Source organism: Ambystoma mexicanum, chromosome 2p, assembly GCF_040938575.1.
Source record: "Ambystoma mexicanum isolate Mex_15411 chromosome 2p, UKY_AmexF1_1, whole genome shotgun sequence".
NCBI classification, from domain to species: domain Eukaryota; kingdom Metazoa; phylum Chordata; class Amphibia; order Caudata; family Ambystomatidae; genus Ambystoma; species Ambystoma mexicanum.
In genome coordinates, this window is record NC_090923.1 from 1,163,169,957 (window position 1) to 1,163,189,269 (window position 19,313).

General features: G+C 47.7%; 1 long non-coding RNA gene across 1 annotated transcript in view; it reads right to left on the reverse strand.

Annotated features, from left to right (window-relative positions):
• Positions 1-14,491: 14,491 nt before the first annotated feature.
• Positions 14,492-19,313, reverse strand: part of LOC138567269 (uncharacterized) — a 35,032-nt gene continuing 30,210 nt past the window's right edge. The window contains exon 3 of the long non-coding RNA XR_011302149.1: positions 14,492-14,675. This is a non-coding gene — a long non-coding RNA (uncharacterized lncRNA). The remainder of the gene's footprint in view (positions 14,676-19,313) is intronic.

Here is a 19,313-nt window from a genome sequence, read left to right on the forward strand (position 1 = left end):
TGGACCCTGGCACTTCCTTTAGCGCTTTGTTTAACTTCAACCCTCCATGCCATACTTTACTAGCCGGGTTCTTCCCTTTGTTTCCATTAACTCCTACTTATGAACCACCTTGGTGGCTGGCGAAAGATCTGGCAATGACAGCTCCAACCGGGAGTGATCGCTGCCCCCCTCCTGTAAAACCTCTAGGTTGGATTTCAGGGAAATGAAACCCGAACTGACAAAGATATAGTCCAAAACCGATAATGAATTACCTTGTCTCCATGTTACAGTGGGCCCCACATCCCCCTCCGAGGTGCCATTTAACATTCTTAAGTCCCATGAGCTCATAAAGTCCAACCATTTTTGGCCTCTTATTGCCAGCTGCCTTGACCCAGTTTTCTTTTTCCCTTGTGCTCTCTATACACAGTCTGAGTTGAAGTCCCCCGCCACCATTATGTTGGCCCTACCCATTTCATTTTTTACTGTTATCAATAGTGTATTCAGGATGGTCAAAAATGCTTCAAGCGAGGAGGTTTTGAGATTCCAGTAGATATCTATTAGTACTACTATTGGGTTAACAATATCATGTTTAAAATAAAATTAGCAAGCCATAATGCCGAGCTCATTTTTGAGTAGAGGAGTAACTGCCTCGATTGAACTATTTTTAAGTGCTATTAAAAGTCCTCCAGCTGGTTTATCTAGGGATTTCTGGCTTGCTGGTAGACAGTGAACTGTATATCCCTCGATCTCTATCGGGTTAACCTGCCAGGTCTCCTGAAAAACTAGTATGTCCATCCTTCCCAATAAGTAGTCTCTCATTGCTTTCGATCTAAATGTACTTGAGCCCCGTGTGTTCCAGCTCACCACATATAGACCATTTTGTTTAAAGTTTCTGCAAGCCCAACTCTATTTTTGTCAAAACTTGTGTTAGGATTTCAGGTATCACAACTAAAAAAATTTCTTCCACTGAACTTTCTCCCAATTTTAACTGCCTTCTTTCTGTGACCCAGATGGACTCCTTTCTAGACTGTAGAAGCTATTTTTGCCAAAATCCTTCTGCTGACTAGGGGCAGTTAGAGGTTGCCCAAAGGGTTCCTTAGCCACTAGGAGTCCTTGATGTTCCAAAGCACCAGTGGCTTTTAGAATTGCTTGCTGGGCTTTTATTGTAATAAACCCTAGCTCCACCTCAAGTCCATTCTTACAGTCTGGGAATTTCACGTATTCCGAATCTGTGGATGCAAATAAGAAGAGGCTTCTGGCTTTCCTAAACAGAGACAAAATCACAGATCTGCTGAGGGACTTGTAATGACTGTTCTTTTTTGTTGCTTTCAGCCAAAGTCTGGGAACTTCGAAGCCGGTTATCACTTCCTCTTTGCCCTCCTCCCTCATCTGAGGTCTGTCTTGAGAGAGGATGGTCAGGTCCTGAGTTGGCGCTAACGCCTTCGATTTCCCAATTCCATTCCAAATACCCCGGATGATCTGATGTTTCCCGTCTCCCAGATCCATGGACGGTACAGGGACGGTTTTTAACTGGGTTGTCGGTACAATTGTTAGCGCTCTTGCCTGTAAACGGAAAAATTGGCGCTAATTTTAATTTTGGTCCTTGAGGGACATTGATCGCTTGCTGCACCACTGTATTGGTTTTTGGATGTTTTTATTTCTGAAATATTGGTGCCAATTTCAGATTTTTGCCAGTCTGGCCAATTGTGTTCTGGTAATTAATCGAGGCTTTCACCTTCTGATCTTGACCGATAGCTTCCCCTTCTTTTCTCTTTGAATTACCAATACTACTTTCAGCCTGGCCTTTATTTGCAGGTCTGTCTGTAGGTCAATGCTCACACTTATGATTTTTGACCAGTCCTGCAGCATTTTCCGATGGGTTTGATTCTTTCTTTCCTGAGTTTACCCGTTCCTTGCAATATCATTGCCATTTGGCACAGTGTCCTCTGGAGAGTCCAAGGGCTCCTGACTGGTTTTACCTGCCCTTTTGGTTTCTGACTGCTCGTGTGATATTGGGAATGAGATATTGCTCACATAGTTTTGTATCCCTGTCTTTTTCATTTTTTTGTTTTTTTTGACATTTTCCCTGGGTTCTTTTTCATATGTTGCTCGGTAGTATTCTGGATCATTTTCCACGTTCTTTCTTTTTAGTTTTTCTCCTTCTCCTGTGATTTTGTTCACATGCCGCTATCCATGCTGGTTCCTCCGTGGCCCCATTCTCCGGACCCCCTACGGGTGTTTCCTTGATCGTAATTTCTACCTCCCCAGGCACTTCTACTTGTCCTTCGATCACGTGGGCCAACCTCCTGCATTCTACCAGGGTAGATTCCGACAATGGGGTGTCATCAAAGATCCCTGGGTTCTCTAATATATCAATGGTCTCTATCTCCCGGGGTGGGGGGACTGCTTGCCAGAACAGCGACAACTCTCGCAGCTAGATTTTTAAGGAGTCATCTCCATTTTTATTCTGACAATGCCCTTTGTATAGAGGAAATGTCCAAGCCCTGCTTTGTCATTTCAGTTCGAATGTCATTTAGTGCTGGGGTGATGGAGGAGGTAATTACGTTCTTAAGGCCCACCAGTGATGATTCGCTTCTGGCCACTTCATTTGCGAGCTCGAGAAGGATTCTGGCTTGGGACTGCACTTCGTTCTTTAGTAGCTCAAAAACAGACACTAAAGAGTTCAGGACGATGTTTAGTGCCTTTTAAGGTGGTGTCATCTGGCTGATAGCTTTTACAACTTTGCAACCCATTTTCTAGCAGTAAGCCGTACTCCTGTAGGTCTGATCTGGCCCTCTGCTCCCCTCTCCGGGCCTCTAAATCAGGAGTTTCACATTCTGTTGTCTCCTGGGCTATTGGCTGATTGTTATGATCTCGACATGATCTTGATGCCTAGGGGCCCTCTTCTTCCGATGTCGAGGTTTGCTGTCCCCAGCTTTTCACTGCTGCTTCATCCGCATCATTCAGGCTTTAATGCCGCTTCTTCCCGAAATGCTCCTTAATTTTCCTTTGTATGTGCTTGGTGGTGACTGTGTATTCTAGGCCACGTTTCCATTGATTAACAAGTTCCTAATGGTTAGTTGTTTCTTCTTCTCCTTTGTCGTGCTGATCCAGGGAGTCATGAACTTGAGCTACTGTTTCACCAGACGGGATTAATTGTATGGGCCCTGCCTCACCCACAGATGGCGTCCCAGCACTGTAAAGTGCACCATGGGCTCCAGATAGGAGCCCTCCCATTCCGGTGCTCTTGAGAATTCCAGTGCCGCTGTACTGCAGAGCTTAATTTGTGGAGACTTGATTATTACCCCCTTATTGCAAACCTACAGACTAGGGGCAGTAGATTAGAGCCTCAAGGTTACCAGGGGCTGGGACTCTCTGAATGTCAAGTTCCACCAATAGTTCAAATGGGGTGATTTTCTACCCTGGGCTACCTTAACCCAGAGTGTTATATTCTAAATATGCGGTGTCCAATGACAGGGACTATTTCCTTGCAGCTGGGGGCGGGATCTAGGAGTAACTCCCCCAATCTGCCGATCACTTTATCAGCAGACACCAGAAACTTTCTTGGCACTTAGGCCTTTATAACATTCAGTACATAGTTACCAGGGCTGCGCTCACGCTTCTCCGACCTCCGGCTCTCGGTGCGTCTAAATTAGATCCTCTATGCTGGAACTGGCTGTGCTCGGATTATTGGATGATCCGGGACCGTAGTGCTGCGCTATGATGATCCTTAGCTAAATGGTTCCGGTCTCCGGCGGTGTAACGTCGAATTCTGCTCATCTTAGAAAAATGCTTAGGCTGCTACTGCGCATGCGTGAATTTCAATGGCAAAGCAAAATCCGACGGTACTGTAACGTCGGATTTTGCTTACCCGTCAGAAAATGCTTTCTGGTCTACGGGGCAGGGGCAAGGGGCAAGGGGCAAGGGGCAGGGGCAGCTGTACATTAAACCTATTAACCCTATGTTTCCACAGGGCATATTATTTATTTTAACCCTATGTTGTGCAGGGCAGTGCATTAACCCGTCAGAAAATGCTTTCTGCCGTCAGAAAATGCTTTCTGGTCTACGGGGCAGGGGCAGCGGGGACAGGGGCAGGGGCAGCTGTACATTAACCCTATTAACCCTATGTTTCCACAGGGCATATTATTTATTTTAACCCTATGTTGTGCAGCGCAGTGCATTAACCCGTCAGAAAATGCTTTCTGCCGTCAGAAAATGCTTTCTGGTCTACGGGGCAGGGGCAGCGGGGCAAGGGGCAGGGGCAGCTGTTCATTAACCCTATGATTCCACAGGGCATATTATTTATTTTAACCCTATGTTGTGCAGCGCAGTGCATTAACCCGTCAGAAAATGCTTTCTGCCGTCAGAAAATGCTTTCTGGTCTACGGGGCAGGGGCAGCGGGGACAGGGGCAGGGGCAGCTGTACATTAACCCTATTAACCCTATGTTTCCACAGGGCATATTATTTATTTTAACCCTATGTTGTGCAGCGCAGTGCATTAACCCGTCAGAAAATGCTTTCTGCCGTCAGAAAATGCTTTCTGGTCTACGGGGCAGGGGCAGCGGGGCAAGGGGCAGGGGCAGCTGTTCATTAACCCTATGTTTCCACAGGGCATATTATTTATTTTAACCCTATGTTGTGCAGGGCAGTGCATTAACCTGTCAGAAAATGCTTTCTGCTGTCAGAAAATGCTTTCTGGTCTACGGGGCAGGGGCAGCGGGGCAAGGGGCAGGGGCAGCTGTTCATTAACCCTATTAACCCTATGTTTCCACAGGGCATATTATTTATTTTAACCCTATGTTGTGCAGGGCAGTGCATTAACCCGTCAGAAAATGCTTTCTGCTGTCAGAAAATGCTTTCTGGTCTACAGGGCAGGGGCAGCGGGGCAAGGGGCAGGGGCAGCTGTACATTAAACCTATTAACCCTATGTTTCCACAGGGCATATTATTTATTTTAACCCTATGTTGTGCAGGGCAGTGCATTAACCCGTCAGAAAATGCTTTCTGCCGTCAGAAAATGCTTTCTGGTCTACGGGGCAGGGGCAGCGGGGACAGGGGCAGGGGCAGCTGTACATTAACCCTATTAACCCTATGTTTCCACAGGGCATATTATTTATTTTAACCCTATGTTGTGCAGGGCAGTGCATTAACCCGTCAGAAAATGCTTTCTGCCGTCAGAAAATGCTTTCTGGTCTACGGGGCAGGGGCAGCGGGGACAGGGGCAGCTGTACATTAACCCTATTAACCCTATGTTTCCACAGGGCATATTATTTATTTTAACCCTATGTTGTGCAGCGCAGTGCATTAACCCGTCAGAAAATGCTTTCTGCCGTCAGAAAATGCTTTCTGGTCTACGGGGCAGGGGCAGCAGGGCAAGGGGCAGGGGCAGCTGTTCATTAACCCTATTAACCCTATGATTCCACAGGGCATATTATTTATTTTAACCCTATGTTGTGCAGCGCAGTGCATTAACCCGTCAGAAAATGCTTTCTGCCGTCAGAAAATGCTTTCTGGTCTACGGGGCAGGGGCAGCGGGGACAGGGGCAGGGGCAGCTGTACATTAACCCTATTAACCCTATGTTTCCACAGGGCATATTATTTATTTTAACCCTATGTTGTGCAGCGCAGTGCATTAACCCGTCAGAAAATGCTTTCTGCCGTCAGAAAATGCTTTCTGGTCTACGGGGCAGGGGCAGCGGGGACAGGGGCAGGGGCAGCTGTACATTAACCCTATTAACCCTATGTTTCCACAGGGCATATTATTTATTTTAACCCTATGTTGTGCAGGGCAGTGCATTAACCCGTCAGAAAATGCTTTCTGCCGTCAGAAAATGCTTTCTGGTCTACGGGGCAGGGGCAGCGGGGACAGGGGCAGGGGCAGCTGTACATTAACCCTATTAACCCTATGTTTCCACAGGGCATATTATTTATTTTAACCCTATGTTGTGCAGCGCAGTGCATTAACCCGTCAGAAAATGCTTTCTGCCGTCAGAAAATGCTTTCTGGTCTACGGGGCAGGGGCAGCGGGGCAAGGGGCAGGGGCAGCTGTTCATTAACCCTATTAACCCTATGATTCCACAGGGCATATTATTTATTTTAACCCTATGTTGTGCAGCGCAGTGCATTAACCCGTCAGAAAATGCTTTCTGCCGTCAGAAAATGCTTTCTGGTCTACGGGCAGGGCAGCGGGGACAGGGGCAGGGGCAGCTGTACATTAACCCTATTAACCCTATGTTTCCACAGGGCATATTATTTATTTTAACCCTATGTTGTGCAGCGCAGTGCATTAACCCGTCAGAAAATGCTTTCTGCCGTCAGAAAATGCTTTCTGGTCTACGGGGCAGGGGCAGCGGGGCAAGGGGCAGGGGCAGCTGTTCATTAACCCTATTAACCCTATGTTTCCACAGGGCATATTATTTATTTTAACCCTATGTTGTGCAGGGCAGTGCATTAACCTGTCAGAAAATGCTTTCTGCTGTCAGAAAATGCTTTCTGGTCTACGGGGCAGGGGCAGCGGGGCAAGGGGCAGGGGCAGCTGTTCATTAACCCTATTAACCCTATGTTTCCACAGGGCATATTATTTATTTTAACCTTATGTTGTGCAGGGCAGTGCATTAACCCGTCAGAAAATGCTTTCTGCTGTCAGAAAATGCTTTCTGGTCTATGGGGCAGGGGCAGCGGGGCCAGGGGCAGGGGCAGCTGTACATTAAACCTATTAACCCTATGTTTCCACAGGGCATATTATTTATTTTAACCCTATGTTGTGCAGGGCAGTGCATTAACCCGTCAGAAAATGCTTTCTGCCGTCAGAAAATGCTTTCTGGTCTACGGGGCAGGGGCAGCGGGGACAGGGGCAGGGGCAGCTGTACATTAACCCTATTAACCCTATGTTTCCACAGGGCATATTATTTATTTTAACCCTATGTTGTGCAGCGCAGTGCATTAACCCGTCAGAAAATTCTTTCTGCTGTCAGAAAATGCTTTCTGGTCTACGGGGTAGGTGCAGCGGGGCAAGGGGCAGAGGCAGCTGTACATTAACCCTATTAACCCTATGTTTCCACAGGGCATATTATTTATTTTAACCCTATGTTGTGCAGCGCAGTGCATTAACCCGTCAGAAAATGCTTTCTGCCGTCAGAAAATGCTTTCTGGTCTACGGGGCAGGGGCAGCGGGGACAGGGGCAGCTGTACATTAACCCTATTAACCCTATGTTTCCACAGGGCATATTATTTATTTTAACCCTATGTTGTGCAGGGCAGTGCATTAACCCGTCAGAAAATGCTTTCTGCCGTCAGAAAATGCTTTCTGGTCTACGGGGCAGGGGCAGCGGGGACAGGGGCAGGGGCAGCTGTACATTAACCCTATTAACCCTATGTTTCCACAGGGCATATTATTTATTTTAACCCTATGTTGTGCAGCGCAGTGCATTAACCCGTCAGAAAATGCTTTCTGCCGTCAGAAAATGCTTTCTGGTCTACGGGGCAGGGGCAGCGGGGCAAGGGGCAGGGGCAGCTGTTCATTAACCCTATTAACCCTATGATTCCACAGGGCATATTATGTATTTTAACCCTATGTTGTGCAGCGCAGTGCATTAACCCGTCAGAAAATGCTTTCTGCCGTCAGAAAATGCTTTCTGGTCTACGGGGCAGGGGCAGCGGGGACAGGGGCAGGGGCAGCTGTACATTAACCCTATTAACCCTATGTTTCCACAGGGCATATTATTTATTTTAACCCTATGTTGTGCAGCGCAGTGCATTAACCCGTCAGAAAATGCTTTCTGCCGTCAGAAAATGCTTTCTGGTCTACGGGGCAGGGGCAGCGGGGCAAGGGGCAGGGGCAGCTGTTCATTAACCCTATTAACCCTATGTTTCCACAGGGCATATTATTTATTTTAACCCTATGTTGTGCAGGGCAGTGGATTAACCTGTCAGAAAATGCTTTCTGCTGTCAGAAAATGCTTTCTGGTCTACGGGGCAGGGGCAGCGGGGCAAGGGGCAGGGGCAGCTGTTCATTAACCCTATTAACCCTATGTTTCCACAGGGAATATTATTTATTTTAACCCTATGTTGTGCAGGGCAGTGCATTAACCCGTCAGAAAATGCTTTCTGCTGTCAGAAAATGCTTTCTGGTCTACGGGGCAGGGGCAGCGGGGCAAGGGGCAGGGGCAGCTGTACATTAACCCTATTAACCCTATGTTTCCACAGGGCATATTATTTATTTTAACCCTATGTTGTGCAGCGCAGTGCATTAACCCGTCAGAAAATGCTTTCTGCTGTCAGAAAATGCTTTCTGGTCTACGGGGCAGGTGCAGCGGGGCCAGGGGCAGAGGCAGCTGTGCATTAACCCTATTAACCCTATGTTTCCACAGGGCATATTATTTATTTTAACCCTATGTTGTGCAGGGCAGTGCATTAACCCGTCAGAAAATGCTTTCTGCTGTCAGAAAATGCTTTCTGGTCTACGGGGCAGGGGCAGCGGGGACAGGGGCAGGGGCAGCTGTGCATTAACCCTATTAACCCTATGTTTCCACAGGGCATATTATTTATTTTAACCCTATGTTGTGCAGGGCAGTGCATTAACCCGTCAGAAAATGCTTTCTGCCGTCAGAAAATGCTTTCTGGTCTACGGGGCAGGGGCAGCGGGGACAGGGGCAGCTGTTCATTAACCCTATGTTTCCACAGGGCATATTATTTATTTTAACCCTATGTTGTGCAGGGCAGTGCATTAACCCGTCAGAAAATGCTTTCTGCTGTCAGAAAATGCTTTCTGGTCTACGGGGCAGGGGCAGGGGCAGTGCTACAGTAACCCTATGTTTCCACAGGGCATATTATCTATTTTAACCCTATTTTGTGCAGGGCAGTGCAGCATAGCATTAACCCGTCAGAAAATGCTTGCAATGGCATTTTTTGACAGTGTTTTTTGTAGCCAACCATATGTTGTACGGAGCAGTCAGCATTAACCCTATGTTAGCAATTTTGTACCCTATGTTACATCATTTATGGTGAGATTGCAAAATCAGACGGCAGCCTAAGCAAATTCTGACGGCACATAAAATGCAATTTTCTGCTGCCCTGCAAAGCCGCCTGTGAGGAATTGTGCCAATATAGCCCTATGGTGGCTTGGCGCCGTCCTTCCCGGGCAACTTGAGCTGTGCCTCAGCATTTTTAACCCCATGTTGCATCATTTCGCCAGCCTAAGCAAATTCTGGTGGCGAATCCGCTGTGGAATCGCGGGTATTGAGTCCTTTCATTTTTTCTTTTGTTCTTTTAGAGTATTAAGGCTGTTTTTGCTTAGAAGTTTACACATTTTACTGTTAATGTGATGATTGTTTTGCAAAGGTAAATTTTAACCAAACACAATAAAAAATGTTTTAAAAAAAAAATGGAGTCTTTTCCTTTCCCCAACTGTACAACCTGCAGGTTTGTCTGGGCCCATTTTTAATTCCAAGGCCCCCCCCCCCACCCCTTTTGGTGTTATCTATTGTGGCGGTTGCCCTCCCCGGGCTTTCATTTTGCCTTAAAGTTTAGCCTCCCTGGTGATTTTATTCTGGTTCTGGGCCTCTCGGACCGCTCTAGCCTCATGAGGGGGAGGTGGGTGGAAACCCCTTTATGTAATGTCTTTGAGGCCCGGTCTTGTGGTGATGAGGTGCTGGTGAGTCCCCCTTCTTCTCAACCGGGCCTCCTTTTGTGGGACCTATTTTCTGCAGCTACTTGGGGATTCTCTCCTCGTGGAGGTCATGGGGCTATACCTGGCGGGTTGTCTCTCCTGGACCAGGTCTGCAGGGCCCCTAGTCCTTTACATCCCCTGCTTTTAAGGGGAAATGTCTCCCAGCGACCCCCCTGCCTGAGGTGTCCGCTTTGCCCCTCTTGATATTAGAGGCTTCATCTCCTGTGGTTGCCACAGTTTGTCTGGTTAGGCATGCCTGCCCCCACCCCCCTCCCCCCGGAAGCTCCACCTTAGCTCCTTTATTCTGCTCTGGGGAACCGTGGTGTCTGGAGTCACTCTTGTGGGCCCTTGATCGGATTTCACCAGGGCCTCCACGGTGCGGTGCCTTGGCCCTTCCTGGCCTCAATCTTCTCCTGGATGGTTGGTGTGGTGGAGGTTGTGAGGTAGTCCTCTTTGTATAGCTGATTGCTCTGTGGTCCGGAGCCTCCTCCCTCCCTTGCTATGTCCTACGGTATCTTCCTCTGTGTGTTTGCATTAATAGAGGTGCCTCACCTGTTGCACTCGTCGGGGTTGCACTTGTCGGGATCCTTATGAGGCTCCACGGGTGCTCCTGCTATCCCCCTGTTGCTCTCCTCTATGCTTGCCCCTTCAAGGCTCCTGCTGTCCCCCTGCTGCTTTCCTCTACGCTGGCCCCTTTAAGGCTCCTGCTGTCCCCGTGTTGCTCTCCTCTACGCTTGCCCATTCAAGGCTCCTGCTGTCCCCCTGTTCTCCTCTACGCTTGCCCCTTCAAGGCTCCTGCTGTCCCCCTGTTGCGCTTATCTACGCTTGCCCCTTCCAGGCTCCTGCTGTCCCCCAGTTGCTCTCCTCTATGCTTGCCCCTTCAAGGCTCCTGCTATCCCCCTGTTGCTTTCCTCTATGCTTGTCCCTTCAAGGCTCAGGGCTGGCTCCGGCTGCTTTCCCACTCATAAGGCACTGGATGGACGGAGAGGCTATTTGCAACAAAACTAGCTGCTTGGGTGCTGTAGGCAGATGAAAGTGTCTGCATTGCCTGGGCCTCCCTTTCACGGCCCGACAGAGGAGATCAGTAGTGCCTTTGAAGGGTTAGTCTTGCCCAAACTATATAATGGGATGCTAATGAACCTGCTAATAAAACAACTACCCTTTTGTGAGGGTCCAATAATCAATGATATTGAGCATTGATTTCTAATACTTTAAGGAATGAAGCAAGCACACTGTGTTGTGATATGCACTTAGTTAGCAGGCCACACCATTTTTAAAATGTTCGTAGGTAGGCCACCCCCATCAGGTATTAGACCATAGCCATCATGCAAGACACACCCCCAAATGAGCCCCCACCACCTTACTTTCTTACCCCACTTAACGCCCTGGGAGTACTTGAAGCATATATGGGTAACATATAAAACATTCTTGCAGAGGGCTGGTTGTGGGTTCTCCGGATTCGAAGCACCAAACTCAACGCGGGTCTTGGATAGTCTTTCACTGAAGGAAAATCGTAAAGTACATGTACCCATAGTAAGTCTGCATAGCACCATGGATGACACGGTGACTGTGTAGACCTCTAATGATCTACCATCGCCAAAGCCTGAGATACCCATAACCTTACCTGCCATTGCCCCTCAAGGTAGGGGTATATTCAATCTTGCCCCACAAGGGAGGAGTACACCCAATTTTGATCAATCCAAGCATTCGGCTCTCCTCCAAATGGCCCGACCTTATGGCCAACATTGCTAAAGAGCTTCTACTTTCTAAGGACCCATTTGACCGTGGCTTTTTGTCGGGTGCATTAAACGATTGGGTAGCAGACCTATGGGTGCCGAAATTGAACTCTGCATCCCAGACACATGGGCATGCTAGCGCTGATGCTACAGGCAGCAAGGGTAAACACTGCCAGCCAAACTCTTTCACAAAGGGAAATGACAGATCAAGCCACTCAAACTGACCTCTGTATTGAGGAATCCCTGAGTTCTATCGGGCCAATATTGGCATGCGATGAAAAGGCAAAAATCCCTAGCGTAGACTTATAACAGGAAACTGTTCCTTCCTTATCTCTGCATGAGCTGAGTGCTGGCCATAAAGAGGTTAAACATCCCACAGTCATGAATGCCAAATTGAAAAGCACTTCCCTATGAAATCTGCCAGTAAAAAAAAAAAAATTTTTAAAAATCACATATGCCTAAGATAATGGAATCGAACACTCATGACTTTGTAATGGATCAAAGATATTTCATTATAACGAACATTCAGAAAACTAAAGAAAAAGAGCCCAAAGAAGCCCTGCGCAATAAGGTTCTCGCTTGGTTGTGCCACAGAACTGTCCCAGGAGTAGTCGGACTCAAGGACTTAATGATCATTCGGAGGATAGATCTGAGTGACTGGTGTCTGCTACCCAATTGTGACTGCATTTTGGTGGGCTGTGGGGCCAGCACCTTGCCTGCTTTTCTCAGACGATGCAAATATCTACCCAAAGGGACCTCAAACTGTAACATTATTCTTAGAATTTAGATCTTCAGAGAGTTTCTTATGGTTCTTCCTCTTCCTGATTATTGTTAACATGCTTACTCTGATTTTCTCAATACTTGAACTGCAGTTACTAAGTGGATGGTGATTGTTATGTCTTGCCCATTTTGCTCTTATCTTGTTATCGACCCTTATATGTATTTATGTTGTTTGTCTTGTCTGCGCCCTTAAGCCTCCGGGTTCTCAGGTGCGCAATACAAATTCAATAAAGTAAAGTAAAAGTGCTCAAACACCGCCTGGGGACTATGGGAACCTGACGCATAAAGTGTTGCTAAGTATCACACACCAGGTGAAAAGTGCGGCTTCTCTCTCGTGCAATTATCACACCATTGACGAGAAGTCCTGTCCCGCCTCCCCTCACTGAAACAATTACACTCATTCTGAAAACAACGTTACAACTGACTGCACGCTACACATCCCATCTCGAAAAACCGTAGCTATCTGGACAATTGGAGACACTCACTGCCATCCTTGCATCCTTCAAGGACACATCATATGTGCCTGGCTGCTTCTGTACTCGAAACTCTTTAAACTGAAGCACTCCTCCTTTACCTGACTATCATTAACTGCTCACAGCAGGACACAACTGTATTAGTTCCGGAGGCAAGTGGCCTTCATAGAATCATAGTTGGCTAGCCCAACCCTCCGATTGGGTTTATAGCTCTTTGGTGACTATTAGCCAATTAGGAGGGCCGTTCTGTTTGGGATATGAGGCACACTGTGGCAAATCAACTTCCGGTGCACCAGTGGTGCAGAGATGAATATCGGTTTCTAAACCATCAAACAACCCCACAACCTCTAGTATACCATAAGGGATCTGAAAAGATTGGAAACATAAGCAAATTATAAACCTTGTTCAATTTTGGTAACATGGACGGAGCGGCATGCTTATCTGTGAATAGTCGTGGATCGTTGGTTAGTTGCAACACAGCGATAATACAATTATTACCCAATGTCTTTGCTTTGGGTAATAATCGCTTCGTGAAAGCGAGGCGAGTGGAAAGCATATAAAAGTTCCTCCGAGCCTGTTTTTGCCATTTAATTGTATTAATCTGTGCTCCGTGCCTCAGTGAATCCCTCTCCCTGCCTTCCCCACCAGCTTCCTCTTCCTGATCCCCGCCCGTCTCCCAGCCCGCCCACCTCCCTGATTGGTCAGATCACTAGTCTTAACGGATATGAGTTTCTTGACCTACTATCCGCCAGTTGTCGCTGGTACCCCCGCCCTTATTTCCCTCGTCATCACTGTGTGCCCACAACCCCTTAGGTCCCAACGTTTCACTGTGTGCCCAGACCCCCTGGTTCACATCTCGTCACTGCCCCTCCAACAACCTCCGGTTCAGTGTGATGCTGCCAGCTTCTCGCCTGGTCCCCTAAGATATCGCCATCTACCCCATGCCCCTCTCGTGTCCCATGTTGTCGCTGTGTACCCCCAGCCCCTCTGGTACTGTGATTTCTCTCTGTACCCTCTGGTCCCCTGCATGCTGTTGCGGTTTGCCCCCACCCCCGGTCCCCTGCGATGCCCCTCTGTACCCAACCCCTCCGGTCCTCATTTACAGTTCCCAGGCATGCCCTCCTGTCTGTGCCCTAGCACCTGCACTGTCTAGGTGTCTCTAGACCGAGTGCAGTAGCTAGTCTTCACATTTGTGCTGTTCATGCCCTGTGGGAGTGTCTTTGCTTTCTCCCTCTTTCCCTCCCTTGTCATCGAATGCCTTTGAAGCGCATTGCGCTTAATCGCCGTGTGGATGGAACATCATATCATATCACTATGCTTACTCTCTACTCTACACATTACGCAATTAGAGTGCACCTATACCCCTCAATCAATTTGGCCAAGCTGCTCACATATGACCACTACCCCACAAACACGTCATCACTCTAATAAAAAGCAGCTATATCCCATTACAAACCGGCTTAGCTGCACATATAAGCGTCCTACAGGCCGAACGCAGCCAGAACCCAGTCTGGGTGTACACCCACCAGACTGCACACATATCATCAACACCTCATACATCCCAGTCAAAAATGTCATAAAACGGATGCAAATTATATATACTGTATAGCTTATGAATTATATGTTCTTTAGCACTACCAAGGAGTTCTCCAGGATGAAGTTTCAAGGCACAGCCAAATAGTTCCTACTGGATAGTATGTGATGTTCCATCCCACTCTGTTGCTCCTGTCAGCAAGCATAGATGTATAAGCCCCCATTTGCTTTATTGGCCCACATTCTGTATAGTTGAAGGCCATTTGAAGTTACGCTGATTTGATCAATGTTAACACAAAGAAGCAAAGTAGTAGAGAAGCAAGCAAGTTTTACCTGATCATTTTATTCTTTACAATGAAATATGTATTAACAGAAAATAAATTGCAAAAACCAGCAAGAACATTTATTTTTGGACAACTTCGAAACAATGGCACTCAGGAGGTTGGTGCGAAATTCACGTCACCCACACAAGCCAACGCGGAATGCTCCAATGAGGATGACTTCTCTCTAAGTGTAAAGAGATAAAAAAGTAAGGCTCAAAGATTGGGATGCATACAATAGCCACCAAAATGTAACGTATGACAGCATGAACATATTAATCAATAATTTATTGGGTATTTATAGTGCCCCTATACAGCAATATTTATAATAGTAGTGTGAAATTCAAAATTACAATGTACATGTCATCAGAGCGAACTGGACCTTCCAGCCCTCGAAGATGAGATAGCAATACCCTTGAGATAGATGGGGATGCAGAATTGTATTCAAACATCAATAATCGAAACAACTCAGGTAGTTGGCAAAAGGATAAGTGTTTTAATATCAATTATCTAAAACAGGAATGATAACGGACATCAGCAGATGTCTCATCACTATCTCAAAGCGTTTCATTAAAAAAATGACACCTTTATAGTAAATATTCGTCATTGATGACATTAACCTGTGTATCACTCATGTCATCCTACGTGGAAAAACTTAAATACCTACGGGTGAATGCAATAGGGTCTAAACGAATCATCTAGGTATACTATCCATACTCGTTTGGGCAGTGAAATAAAGTGATAGGCTTCTTAACATCAGGTGGGGCAACTAAGCCCTTCCCTAAAATGTCACTATAAATGTCACTAAATATACGACGTCTAATTGGCTACACAACTATAGGACCCTTGATCATGCGGTCCTTTATCATCGGTAACTTTCCAACCTCTGTCATTACCCTCCCAACCTATGTTAGCAGCTCTCAGGCTGAGCGTCCAGGTGCAGATAAGCTAGTCTTAACCACAGCTTCCCAACAATTAACATGATCATCCATCATCACCTCAGTGGTCTGCTGTCAATTAGGGCATTGAACTCGTCCTTGGAAATGTTCCTTGCTACTGAAGAATTCAGGGGAGTGAAGGCACACTCTGCCTTTGTGCGTAGGTGTGACCATCATGCTCTTCCGACTTCTTCTCCCCACGTGACTAAAGACCACGAAATTGAGCTTTCAGAATTCAGATTTTCCGGACTAATGTCCAGGAAAGTCATAATTGTATAAAAAATGTATATTTTATGCGGCTAGTAGTTTTGACCATTGTTCCTGAATACATATTCCTAAATTTCACAATTTGCATCACATTGTATCAAAAAACTCCCACTTGTGTACAATTCAACCAGTCTGTTACAAAAGGAATGAATTGCCATTTGCAACTGTGGGTCACTTTTTCATTGGTGCCTGAGACAATTTTATGCCCCAGGCCAACCTGGTGGCCAACCATGCTTGGATAGTGTCATACATTCTGTTGATGTAGCTGTAGTCTTGGTCATAAATCCCTGAGAGGGGAATGAGGATTTGGGTATCATCGGCATAGTTGGTATAAAATATGTCCAGAGCATGGTTTTGTATAAATGTTGTAAAATGTTGGGGAGACGCATGAGCCTTGAGGGACCCCGCAGGGAACTTGAGTTGGATGGGCAGCAGTGCTTCCAGCATAGACACTGTCTGCCTGCAAGAAATTAGGCAATCCATTTGGTGGACTTGGGTGAAATGTTGGCAGCTAAAGTGAGGTGGTGGCAGAGTGTTTGGTGGTTGACCAGGTCAAACGCTGCCGATGGATCGAGAAGGACAAGCGCTAGGTTGCCAGTGTCGTGGATATCGTCGAGTTGGTTTTTCAGGTCAAGGAGGAAGTATTCTGTGCCATGACAGGTCTGAAGCCTGACTGGTGAGGGCTGAGGATGTTGTGTTGTTTCAGGTAGGCTTGTATTTTAATGTATGATATGATATGATATGGAATTTATAACGCGCCTATACACAAGGGTTTCTAGGCCAGACAAGACAAGGATGGGGAAACAGAGGGAGGACGAAACAACGATCTTACTAGGCCTTGTCATTTAGATCACGCAAGTGCAGGGAAGGGGATGTAATCAAAGGTGCAGCCAGCGGGTGGCTCAGTGCAGGTAATCAAAAGTGCAGCCAACGGGTGGCTCATAAGTGCAGAGCGAAGGGGATGTAGGGTTACAGATACAGACCCCAAGTGCTGGGGCAGCCAAAAGGCAGTGCAAGGTGCAACTGGACAGGCAGGGACCTGGGCCCAACTTCAGAGGGTGACCAGTGCGTGGACCAGACGGGTCATCAGCAGGGGAGAGGAAGAGAGAAAGCAGAAGCAAAGAGGAAGGTCTCGAGTTGCTTCTGGGACCAGAGGTAGTTCTGCTCAAGTTTGAGAGAGGCAGGGAGGCTGTTCCAGAGGGAGGCCCCAGCCGAAGAAAGAGATCTGCCCCCAACTTTCTGCTTTGAAAAGCGACTGACCCTCAGAGAGTTGGAGGTGGATGAGCGGAGAGCTCGAGAAGGGACATGTTTAGGAAGAGAGAGTTGTAAGTAGTGCGGTCCCAGTCCCCAGAAAGACTTGTGGACAATGCAGAGGGTCTTGAACTTGATCCTTGCCACCATTGTGGGCAATGTAGGCAGCAATGGTAGATGAGTGTTCAAAATGGCTGCGCATCGACGCCATGTTATCCTGGCTCACATTTTACACACTAGCATTACAAAGCCGTGTCTCCAGGTGTCACAGGTCCTCTGTCTGTTAAGCAGGGGCAGCACAAACTTGTGCATCCCCATAGGGTAATGGCACCTGCACTATAGTAGTACACAGGACACAGTAACCCCTCAGGGATAGAGGGTTAGGGACTGTTGGATTGGATAGGCACAGGGAGGTAGGGTAACCGGAAAGAGAGTTAGGTAGAGGGTGTGGAAAGCAAGGGGGAAGTCGGGTAAGGAACGAGTTACTTACCTGTAACTGTTGTTCTCTAGCATGGGTCTGGCACTGAATCACATGCTCATGAATATTCCCTGTCGTCGGGCTGGGAATCCTCGGTATAAGAAAAAAAAGTTTCACTTTTGTTTATAAACTGTCTTTCTCCTATAAACCAATGTCTGAGCTATGGGTCATACTGCCACCAGCCAATGACTGCCCTCTCCCTAAGCCCCTCCTCTGGCAGCCATCCTCAGATTTGGTAGCACGTAAAGTGGCAGTATGACCAAGAAGAGCCCCAGAGGGGCAGGAGGGTTCACATGTAATTCCATGCCAGACCCAAGCTGGAGAACAACAGTTACAGGTAAGTAACTCGTTCCTTCTCCAGCATGGGGTCTAGCATGCATTCACATGCACATGAATAAAGAATACATAGCCCGGGAGGATAGCTCAGCGGCAACGTGCGCGCCTTGGAAGCAAGACGACACGAAGCAACACAGGTTCGATTTCCGGGTCCGCGCTTAGAAACCTCTGGGTGTTTAAGTGCGTTATAAATACGCAACTAAGACAAAAAAGAAAAACAATTATGCAACCAAAAAAAAAACAATTCCTGTAACAGCGCCTCGATGCCCGTGGGCTGTGTGAGCGCTTTAAAAATGGAAATAAATAAAATAGCAGTACATACATACACGGCCACGGGAAGTGGCAAGGCTCAACAGAAGGAATTACTCTTACCTCCTCACCTTCAAGCAACCAGGTTGCGTAGCACTGCTTGGCCGACTCTGTACTCCTCTCTGAAATACCTGTCAATGCAGTAGAATTTCATGAAGGTGTGGGTAGACCTGCACGTAGCAGTCCTGCAGAGGTCTAGCAGGGGCACAACAGACAGGAACGCAGTCGTCGCAGCGATCGCTCTGGTGGAGTGGGCTCTCGGACGGCCAGCCAGCGGTTGGTTTGCCAACTAGTGACAATGGGAGATGGAAGCCTTGGACAAGGCCTTCCCATGGTTCACAGGACCAAAGTTAACAAAAAGCCGAGAAGCCTTCCGGAAACTCTTCGTGCGGGCCACATAAAACTTCAGCCCTCGAGCCACATCCAGTGAGTGCAAAGTCTTTTAAGCCGGCGACGAAGGCGTCAGAAAAAACACAGGCAACATCAAGGGTTCGTTCACATGAAATTCGGATGGAAACTTGGCCATGAAGTAGGGGTGCGTCCGCAGCACCACCCTCGTCTCGTGGAAAGTGAAATAAGGCTGCTTGCAGGACAGAGCATGGATCTCACCTACTCTCCTGGCAGAGGTAATGGCCACGAGGAAACCTGTCTTCCAAGAAGGAACTTGAGCAGAGCTTTATGCATAGGCTAGAAAGGGGCCCCGTGAGCCTAGTCTGCACCACGTTGTGTTCCCACACCGGGGCAGCGCCTTCACCGGCGGGAGCGATCGGAACAGTTCCCTAATGATCTCCATGACTAGATGGTGCGACCAAAGCAAAGACTGTCCTGGAGCCCTGGTGCAGCGGGAGATAGCCGCCAGATGCACCAGGATGGCGACGTGCGCCATCCCTGACGTAGCCAACGACAAGTTGGAAGGACCTGTGGGCCGTGACCCTCAGAGGGTTAATCTTCTGTGATCGGCACCAGGTCGCGAAACGCTTCCATTTGTGTCTGTAACACTTCAGAGTCCACAACTCCCTGGCCTTGGCGAGGACCTCCCTGCAGTCCGCAGGCAGCTCCTAACCACCAAACTCGAATGCTGCAGAAGCCAGGGCTTCAGGTTCAGCGATCTTGGGTCATGGTGCAGTATTGCGCCTCCTACCCTGGCGAGAAGATCCACGACCACTGGTAGCTTGACTGGAGGGGACGCAGACATGCTGAGAAGGTCCGGGTACCAGATTTGCTTTGGCCACACTGGTGCGACGAG